Source organism: Dysidea avara, chromosome 10 (assembly GCF_963678975.1).
Source record: "Dysidea avara chromosome 10, odDysAvar1.4, whole genome shotgun sequence".
Classification (NCBI taxonomy): Eukaryota; Metazoa; Porifera; class Demospongiae; order Dictyoceratida; family Dysideidae; genus Dysidea; species Dysidea avara.
The window spans coordinates 1,974,547-1,985,387 of NC_089281.1; the positions used below are offsets into that span (position 1 = coordinate 1,974,547).

At 38.0% G+C, this 10,841-nt stretch overlaps 1 long non-coding RNA gene across 1 annotated transcript; it reads left to right on the forward strand.

Annotated features, from left to right (window-relative positions):
• Positions 1–4,614: 4,614 nt before the first annotated feature.
• On the forward strand, positions 4,615–10,630 carry LOC136269113 (uncharacterized). Its single transcript, XR_010707219.1, has 2 exons — positions 4,615–4,754; positions 10,209–10,630. It is a non-coding gene; the product is annotated as an uncharacterized lncRNA (long non-coding RNA).
• The last annotated feature ends 211 nt before the right edge of the window (positions 10,631–10,841 follow it).

Genomic DNA, 10,841 nt, shown 5'->3' on the forward strand with positions numbered 1-10,841 from the left:
TGTGATTTACTGTTGTATAATTTGTACTGTTATGTGCTGATCTGGTACAGGTTGTGCCTTTAGCAGTACATCATATTCATATTACTGTATGAGGTATCTTTGTGTAGAGTTCAAAGGTAGCCATGCATTTATTTGGTTGTTAAATGTTCAGATTGAACAACATTTAATCATGACATTTAAGCTTTTGTTCATGGCCAATCAGATACTTTTACTAGGCCCTCTTGCAGTTTCACAAGTATAGTATATAGTACTACTAATTACAGTGTTTTCATAGCTGCGTTTCATGGACCTGTGTGTTTTTATTGCACACAGGCAAAGCCCACATTAATGGTCTGTGAATGAGTGATGGGTAACATAAATTTCTGGTAGAAAATTATCCATAAAATTGTTGGTATGGTTCAGTGTATTTACTATGAAAACATTGTCATGAAAGATGTATATACTAACTTAATGTCCGGACTCCTAAAGTACCATAGTAGCCTTAGCTTACATGGATAATTAGGATATACTGATAATCAAGGCATGTCCTATGAGCTAGTACCAGCATGTACATAATTACACAGACTCTACTGTACAATCATTTAAAATTATGCATGTGCCTAACAATTATGAGTGTTCGGTGCATTTAAACTTTGAAGTTTATTACAAACAATGCATGCAGTGAAAATAACATTTTATAGCCTGAACATTATCTGGGGCATGTCTTCAGAAGATGTATAGAAGTTTAGATTCAATTATTATTAGTGCATATGGAGTTTGAAGCATGCATACATACATGCTTCAAACTCCACTGCATATAACATTCATTGTTAAAGTTACCCCACTCTTTGCCCTGCTCCACCACCTCTAGATCTGCTGCAGTTATCAGTCATTTTTATCTCATTTTTGTTATGTAAGTCTGTAAAGGTACTAAACGCTAACACATTATTATACAAAATTATTAGTTTATAATTGGAATTTTTCAAAGAAGTGATCATGTCAAAACAACTTTTGGTTGATAGCATTGTCTGAGACAGTACAATAGACTTGGTCATTTAATTTATAGACTAAGAGTTCCTTGCATGTTAGTAATATCAGTGTAGTAGTCACTTGACTATAACTTAACAATGCACTCCTCAGCTTACTGCAGAATAATTCCTCCTATAGGTATTAAAATTACGAGGGTAGCAAAAAGTTGGTGGTTTCCATGCATACTTTGTACACAGATGTAGGGACCTGGGGGAACAACCCCAAGCATTCTGAACATATAGTTCATAATATAATAGCTAGGTCAAAATAACCACATTAGAATTATTCCATGGATGCCAGGGATCTTGCCATGCCATTCAGACCAAAGAAATGAAACCAAAACAATTGAGCAGTATATTGATTTGTTTGTTGATCCAGCAACTTAAAACAGCACTGAAAAGGTGGCTGCAGTTTTAAATTACCAAACCATTCTCATGCAGCCAAAAAAATTGTTTCTCAGTACAAGTAATCAACAACTGTGCCAATCTGTATACCTTGAGGTCAGCAAGTTGAAAATCATTAGACTAATAATATAGTCACTTGCGGTTGTTCACAACACACACTCATGTATATAGGATACACCGCATTACTTTTAGCTGCATCCTTAACACTCAATGTTAGTGAAGAGATCTAAATCCAAATGCATATCCTAATTCTCTAATTAAATGTGTAAAGCTCAAGCCTCCTTTATATTTATGGTATTCCTGTGAATCTCAGTGACTGTTCTATTAGAGTAGTTTTTGACTGTTCTATTGGAGTATCTCAATCTACATCCTTCCTTGACTCAAGGGTGGATTAAGAAGGGTGCTTGGGATGATGAAGCATCCTCCTCCCTACGTGCATGCTGGCTAGGAAGCTAGTATATACAGGTTACAGTACTGATGAAATCGCAACTGAAGCATGCAAACATGAGCAATGAAAAAATGGAAAGAGCAAGAGGAAGACCTAATTTCTCCTATTAGGAGTAAAATTGTTAGCTAAAAAGCTTGTAAACATTCTAATAAAACAATCAACTACTCTAAGAGCACATCAATCATTGAAACAAATACTGGAGTGGCTGGGCTTTTCTTCTTGACTTTGAAGCTAAATAATTAAACATCTTACAGCTTCTGTAGGTTACACTCCATAGGCAGTAAAAACAGGGGGCAGGGAGGCCATGGTGTTCCCCCACACTTTTATTGGCCACTGCATTTGTGACAGAAAAATCAAAACATAGCCTACTAGAAAAAGACCAGTCAATCACTCCAATAGAACAGTCACATTTACATCTATTCATAAACTGTGAATGTCTGGTTTTTTTCTGTAATGACACAATGACAATATAGTTAGTACTACCTCAGAACTTCAAAAGTCAGATTTTTCCTGCATGGGGCATGCCCCCCCCCCCCCCCCCCCTAGATAGGATCCATTTCTGCTTTCATGCTACAAATGTCATCTGGTACATGTATACTAAGTTCAGTCAAAATTATTACTAAATTCAATCTCAATTCAAGCTCCCCAATGGAGCATGCATGCACATGCACTGCAGTACCTTAGTAATTGTATACATCTGTTGTCACTTTTCTCACCCCCTCCCCACTATAGATACCCTGTTAGCACCACCATTTTAGATTCGCCCCTGCTTGCGTTCCCCCTTCATCCATTCTATAAGGAGTCAATGTAAGTCTTTTATCTGTACTGCAATAAGTGCTTATGTCCAGTTCCTTTACTGCAAACTACCTATATGTAACTTTGGTGTTTCTATTGCAATTAAACCATTAAGGCTGGCAAAGTGGTTTCTGGACTGACCCCAAGAAATCCCCTCCCCACACACTCCTGAAAATATCTTCTCAGAATCTACGATTTCTTCATCCTCATTAGCATTTGCAAAGGAGTTGGTACACAGTGCTTGCTATTGAGTAGTTACAATGTCATGACTGCTCTATTAGAGTATCTATGCAGTGACGTGAATTCCGTTCCATTCCCGATTCCTGTTCCAGTAGAATATAATTGATTCGACCGATTTTTGCGATTGATAGTACAATTCGATCAATTTTTGCTATCGATAGTACAATTCAATCAATTTTTGCTATCAATGGTACAATTCGGTCAATTTTTGCGATCGATGGTACATTTCAATTAATTTTAAATTTTTTTTATAGCAATTTTTTTTGAAGATATAAAGAAAATAAGATTAGAACATACAAATAAACAGTTAAACAATTAAATCAAAAACTGAGTCTCTGATTGCACCAAGGCCACAAGAGCACTTTTGATGTAATGACCTTGTGAAGATCGCGCTCCTCTAATGCACTGGATTGCTGAACGCAGCAAACAAAATGACAATCTACATCTAAATCCATCCTAGTACTGTGGCATAAGACAACAAACTCGCCAATCGCTTGTAAAATACACTGGCTTCATGGCCCATTCCCCCGGAAGCAGAGAACACTAGAGGGGTAAAAGAACTGTGTTCCACTTCACGGATTCGCAACTCATAAGCTCTCTTCTTTGTTATTTCGTATTTCCTGTAACATGACTGAAGGATGGTTCCACTGTTGGATGGTGCAAGTGGGTTAAAAACTCTGATGTCCATATAACATTTTTCATAACGACCACCCCAAAATCCATTCATGGCAATGTCCAAGCGTGCGCCATCCTGAGTGTTGGCAGTCTTCTGTTGAAACCTTTCATCACTTAGAGGCTGCAGATGAGGCTCAACCTCCACATCATGGCACACTTCAGATAATTCAGCTGTGATATCCCTTACTTCGTTGTGGCGTATTGAAGGGAATCCACCCTTTGGACAGGATAGGGCATGATTAACAGAAAAGTTGGTACCACACGCACAGTGGGAAGGTGTATGAGAGGGCATCCAGCCATACCTCAAAGCAAGGGCATCTTGAAAGGCAGTCTTGTGTAGGGAGAAACCATGTTCCTGCACAGGTAGGGCAGTAAGCCAGCTATAAGCACCCTTTTCCTGTGCTAAAGTAACAGCCCTCTGAAGAGTGGGAGTAAGCTTAGAGAACAGTTCCTTAGAAAGAGTGGACAAATTGATAGTCTTGGATTGTTTAATTTCAAGCTTACGGGAGTACAGACTACAACGAGTACTGGCAGTATAGCCAAAATTCTGTGATAAAATGAGTGATCGTAAGGGTGATGTGACATAAATTGAAGCAGAAAACTCAATAGATGATAAAGAATCAGGTGCAACAATGCCTAGACCACCAAATCTATCGATGGTACAATTTGATCGATTTTTCCGATCGATGATAAAAATCAATCGATTGAAAATTTGGATCAATTTTTTGTACCGAATTTTTGCCCATAATATGCGCCATAGAAAAAAGGGTCTGGAACAGTTCGAATCCCACAATCGTCTTGACAAGTCACGAGGCTACGTCATAATATGCAACCCATGCGCTTAAACTCTATCGTAACAGGAATGCCACAGCACAGCAATAAACAAAGACTTAACTTACCTAAACAACTAACAATCGATTCAATCTATTATCATCTCAAAGGCAGCTTTAGATGCTGATAGGTTTATAAATACGTGCTTGTATTAAATTGATAGAGGACTTGCAGCGTGATGTAAATCATCGTAATTGCTAAGCAACCGTAGCTGTCGGCCATGTTTCGGGACAGTGTTGTGGCTGAAAAGCGCTTTCTCAGAATTTGGTACAGGTTGTAATGAAGCGAATCAGTGTTGAGTTGTGTTGTAAATACCACCCAGCTCGTTAAAAAAGGCGAAGAAGTTAGAATTGGTGAGTAATGTATCGAAATTTAATTAGCCACCTATTTCACGAAGCCAATGATAAGATCCTCTATTTTGAAACCATCCCCGCTTCCCAGTGCCACTATACCCAGCGCTTGGTGAATAAATCTCGTTACCTTCATTCTGACCCAATATGCACCAGCTGACATGGTTTCAAGTGAGCCTGTCAGTATGTAACAAGAACCGGAAAATAATGGACGAATACAGAATAATGGAATATTTAGAGCTGACAGTAACTAGATGCGGGCGGTGGACGGGAAACAGAAAATTTATTTGGAGTGGCCTTATACACTACGCTGTTCGGTGGAAGTTGTTATACACAAACCTTGCTGAGCGACGTTGGACCATTTCAATTCTGTTTATATCTCCAACTAGACTACCTAAAAATCGATGCGGGCGGTGAAGGAATTAATTTAATAATGATGGCCTAACTGTATGAATCTTGTTGAATATAAACAAATTGAGTCCCTGAAATACCCCTAAAATTCAATCTCATTGCACTGGGGTTTTTTCCCCAAAAAATTTAAGGGAGTGGGATTCCCCCAGACCCCGTAGATAGAGCATGCTGAGTGTGCATACGGTATGTTCAGGCTTGCATGCATGGGCATGACCAATCATGTGCATAAAAATTGGCCCCATTTTAACTCTTTGCTCTGCATGGGTTCCTTAATTATAAATTCTCTAGCTGGGCGACCCTGACTATCAGACACGTGCCATACAAATACTCGGGGCAACTACTAGACGCGTGCCCTAAAGTAGAATACTATAGGGACATATAGTACCAACCTAACATACAACTAGTTGTTTAACACTCGTGTATATATAATGGTTATTTTATTATCCGCGAAAATAAAAACCTTTCAGTTCAGCAACCACTTCTAAAAAGCTTCAGTATAATAATATTATGGGCGCTTATACTTGTAAATACTAATTGCTGATTAGCTGCTTGTGACTGTAGATGAACCATCTGTGGTGCTATGCGTGACTCATTAGGCTTGTTTTCATTCGGATGGGTCCACGACCTTTAATGGAAATAATTGCTGCGCGTTTATTAAGATCAATCTTGCTGTCATCGGCGACGAGAGGAACTGATCTCATCTGTGATTAAGGATGTGAGGTATGGAGTTACCTTTTCAGTTGTAAATGTGACAACTTGTAAACTGCACGTATTTCACTTTTCATCACTGGGTGCCAATGCGCTCGGTGACAGCATTATTGAATATAGCATTATTGAATATAATGCTGTCCGCTGTCACTGGGAGTATAATTCGGCTGAGTATAATTATTTAGTTGCATGAATCAAGTAGTGTTTTATTTAGTTGTTTATTAATACTTTACAGGACTGTAATGCACCTATCAATGTAATTCCCGACTACCACTGATACGGGCTGAGGGTAGGGGATGGTGGGGGAATTGATCGCTAAATTTCTCCAACATAGTGGGGATCTATCTTCACTAAAGAAATTCACTCAGACAGCAAAGGTGTGTGCTTTCAGTTTAATTAGGAAGAAGTGTCTCAGGTGCTAGCTACTACGTTCGTACTAGAATCCACTTGAACTAACTCATCACTAGACCAACGCCATACAACCGTACAAATCCCCTCCTAGCCCCGGTATTCCCGGGGGTTACAAGTTGAGACTTGGTCGTGGTTTGCATTGCCAGTACGTCCCTAGTAGGTGGGGAATTATAATTTTCAGTGATGCAAATCCCCACCTTCCCCACCTCAGCCCATATTAGTGGTAGTCGGGGATTACATTGATAGGTGCATAACAGATCAATACACAAAATAAAATAGCTTGTTGTAATATTCATATGAATCTCAGCAGGCCACAATTTGAGTGCTCTTGTCAGACTGGTACTTTTTATTTAGTCAAATTTCCCAACCAAACGATATAATATGGACTTGCCTGCAAAGATGAAATTCTGAGATCATTTCAACTTGTCAACTAGCTACACACAAGGGTAGTTCTAGAAATTTGCTGCCTGGTCTCCCAACTCAAAGGTAGAGCAACTTGTTAAGCTTGATTGTCAGTTGTGCATTATTGGTTGAATGCTTTTAATTCACCCTCAAGGAATTTTAATATTGGTAACTTAGATCAAGATACTCTAGTAGAGCAGTCAATATTAAATTACTCTGATAGAATCATCAACATTATAGAGAGGCAACAGGGATAATTGAAGAATTTTATTTACTATAGAGTCATCGGTATAATTTATTTTATAGCAGTTTACAGTGGAACCTCTCTTATCCAGGTAGTCTGGTATACTGTCCTTATCTCAGAAATATCCGTAAATAGCTAATAATAAAGCTAACTGTTCTGCAAAGTTACTATTGCTACTATACATTTTAGTGGGTAGAAGGGGAAGTCACTACAGAGCATTCGTAGTCACTCCCCTGGGTTGTAAATTTTTTATCACCTAGCAACCAAGTGGTAGTTAGAATCAACAAGCCATCCAACATGTAAACATCTTATTGTCAATAGACTACAGGCCACATGCATGTGACTAATTTGGACTGTCTGGGCCTGGATAAAAGAGGTCCAGATAAGGGAGATTTCAAGGTTATTTCACAGGTCCCTTAGTCCTGTAGAGCAATGTGTGAGTCAGAGGCTGTACAGTTGAATTACAAAGCGCAAAATGATTCCAGTTTGTGTCAATGAACGCCTATCTACTGTATCAGTGTGAAAAATTTAAAGCGAATGAGAATGTTTGTAGCTATATACAGTAGTTTGAGGCAGGCAAGTTGTAGTAGCAACTAGTGATGTGCGATATGTGATATATATCGAAATATCGTGATAATTTTTTTATATTGTGATACGATATAGAATCTTTATATCGCGATATAAACCGAAGTATAGATTTTAGTTATAATTAGAGAAAACTGTACCCAAGATGTCATTGTACACTGTAATATTTTTTGATAAAAGAACTTGTAATGTTGTATGCTAGTGATGTACCATGTTGTATTGTACTTCTAGTACATTAGTACTACAAGTGTCATCGGTGTAAGTACATGTACACAAGCTGAGTGATGAGTTTGTATATCGTGATATATATTGTATCGTGATAATTGTGTGTAATAATCGTGATATGAAAATATCCTATATTGCACACCACTAGTAGCAACACTGGTAAGTCAGTTGTACCTCGCTCTCACAGAGGCTCCAACTCTCATGCCTTAGGTGTGATTCTCATAATTTGGCCTTCAATCACGCCCAACATTCTCATGCCTAAAATTGATGCTCACTCCCAGAATTTTCTATTGCTGACTATGCTTCACTGAAGGCTCCCTGAGGCTAAAAAAGGTTGCGGCATGTGCAAGGATTTCAGCAGTCACGTGGTGATCTCTCGTTAAAACTTTAGTTTGGTGGTCAGAGTTCTCAATGGCGGTTGACTGGTTCCACAACTGAGGAGAGTTGTATAAGGACAGCAAACAGTGTACTGGAACTTTGAAAGGTCACTGGGAATCCAGGCAGTTGGTTGCTACAAGATAGCTACAACCTGTGTGGACATGGTTGGAAGCTAGATAGTTGAGCTGGCAAGACATCTTGTAGAAGTGTGTACTCCAGCTGATCACATGAGCGTCATGTTTGTAATAGAAATTGTAATGAATTGCCACAGTTGTAATGTACAGTAGCACACAAACACATACACACACACACCAGCTATTAATATTTTACACTTTTAGCTAGTAATACACAGCTTCTCAATGATGTAACTATGTGCAAACACTTTCAAATATAACTAGTACAAGGAGGCCATGCTATTATGTCATGAAATCCTGAAGTACTGGTTATAATTTAACTTTGTTGAATTGCATGCTTGGACTACATCTCCACTGTTCACCTTTATGAAAAATCTCACTCCCAAGAAAGATCCAAGGTTGGAGCCTCTGCTCTCACTCAGCTATCATGTTATTCTGCTGCACGATACTGCAAAAGATGTAGACTCTACATTTCTGGGGCATATTGATACTGTGTGTTAAATTTTATTTGGGCCTGTGGAAGCATTTTTGGCTTGTTTTTCCCAGTAATGAAGATACAAGCCTTCATATAGCTAAAGAAAGTAATAATGGCCCAATAAAACATCTTCACAAACATTAACTTTAAAAATAAGACCTATTTTCATTCTGCAGTTGAAATTATAAGAATTCAGCTTCAGTAATTTGTGAGTCTGGCTGAAGAGTATTTTGGGAAATCACCACTATTGTGGACCACAGTACCACACTCCCAAGAACAGATGTTGTTTTGCAGTGTTGTATTACTACCACAACATAGTTGTTGAAACTCTACAACACATTTTGTAATTTGTGGAGGTTTTTACTCCCATACATTAAAAATATACACCTTATCCTTAACTGGTATACAGAAAATGGCTGTGTGTGGTTACTAAGCACAGCTATGTATAATTTCAGTCTTGGAATATGGTGGTGGACCTGGACCATGTTGTCCAAGTGGACCAACTAGCTATGCAAATACAAATTGCTTAGCTTTTACAACAAAATTAATGTGACCTTAGTCATCTATCATTTGCACATTTACAAGGTTTTATATAGGGGGGTAGTGCATCATAATCTGAGATTATGTCTAATCATTTTTGGGTACCTGAGAAAGCACCAGAAGCAGTTTGTCAAACATTTCCTGGAGAAGAATACCCACACAGATCTGCAGAGGAGGTATGACACTCTTTAAGTGTCTTCAATAAGAATTTGTGTTAATTGTATAATTATTTTTGACTTTTAAACTACTGCTGCTTAGCCTAGGTTTACTGGATTGTGGAGACCTTGAATACAATTGCTTTCTTTACCTTTTCAAACATACTTTCTTTAAACAGGTTGGTAGGATCAGGAATCCTATAGACCTTCTTCAACACTTGTATTGTAAAGCTTTAATAAATAAAATTGACAGTGCTGATCTCTTCCATTGTTGCCATTTCATGCAGTAAGCTCTTTATCACTTGATGACGTCTCCAATTTCCTGGGGTTCAGCGAGGTCAACCAGTTTTTATTGACACCCTTCTAAAGTAGCTTTATTACTCTGTACAAATCCTATGAGCTCACATGAGTGTGTTGTACATCTTCTGGTTCACTTATATGTCAATGAAAGTATGAAATTTTTATAAACAGTTCATATTTAATTAATACTTGGAAAGTACTGCTTCTACCTTTTGCTACCCTGTCAGTACTCAGCAGCAGGCTGCTACAATTTTCAAAGTCAATGGCAATAAATCATCACAGTTTTTTTCCAGTTTTAAGAGTCAACAATTTGTAAACACCTCAGAACATGAGACATATTGTGTGTAAATCAACAGTTGTAATTTCAAACAGCTATAGTGTATTTTTTTACATATGTACAGCAAACTGAAAAACACACATGTGCATTGTGTGATGTCACTAAAGTCTAGCCTCACTATATTATGTTTCTTTGTTTTCTTTCCTTTTTAGTTGTCTCCTGGTATACACTCACAAACTTGATGTGGACATTCTGACAAATCACAAAAGAAACCCAAAACAGTACGTTTCTGAGCTCTGACTGTGGATCATTGATAGCGAGTTGATGAGCAACTGCATACTAGGTAGACCTACATATGAAGCAAATACAGTGGAGTAGAATCTTACACTGACACTGCACCGTTTAGTAATATGCTTAATTCTTTGTTCCACTACTTGAGAAACTTTGGCAGTGGTGAAATTGATTGTCACCAAAGATCTGCCGTAGTGATTTCAATGGTTGCATACTTCATACTATTTAATTAATAAAAGGTTAAACATGTTAATGTTTAATATCAGTACAAAATACATAAGTACTGTACACATGTGTAACTCAGTAGCTGCCAAGCACAGATAAGATGTGCTTTATTACAAAAGGCCATCTAAGAATAGATGTAGGGGTGCTCGAACACTTTCTTTTTACTGTGTAGTAACTACAATAGGAAGGTACTGCTATAGAAGCTACAGGTGCACTTGTATTTTATAAACACTAATATCTTTTAAAAATTAATGTGCTTGTGCCAATTATGTTGGCATGATTGTATATTAACAGGCTAGCAAAAGCATCAAGTATTATGCCAGCAAATA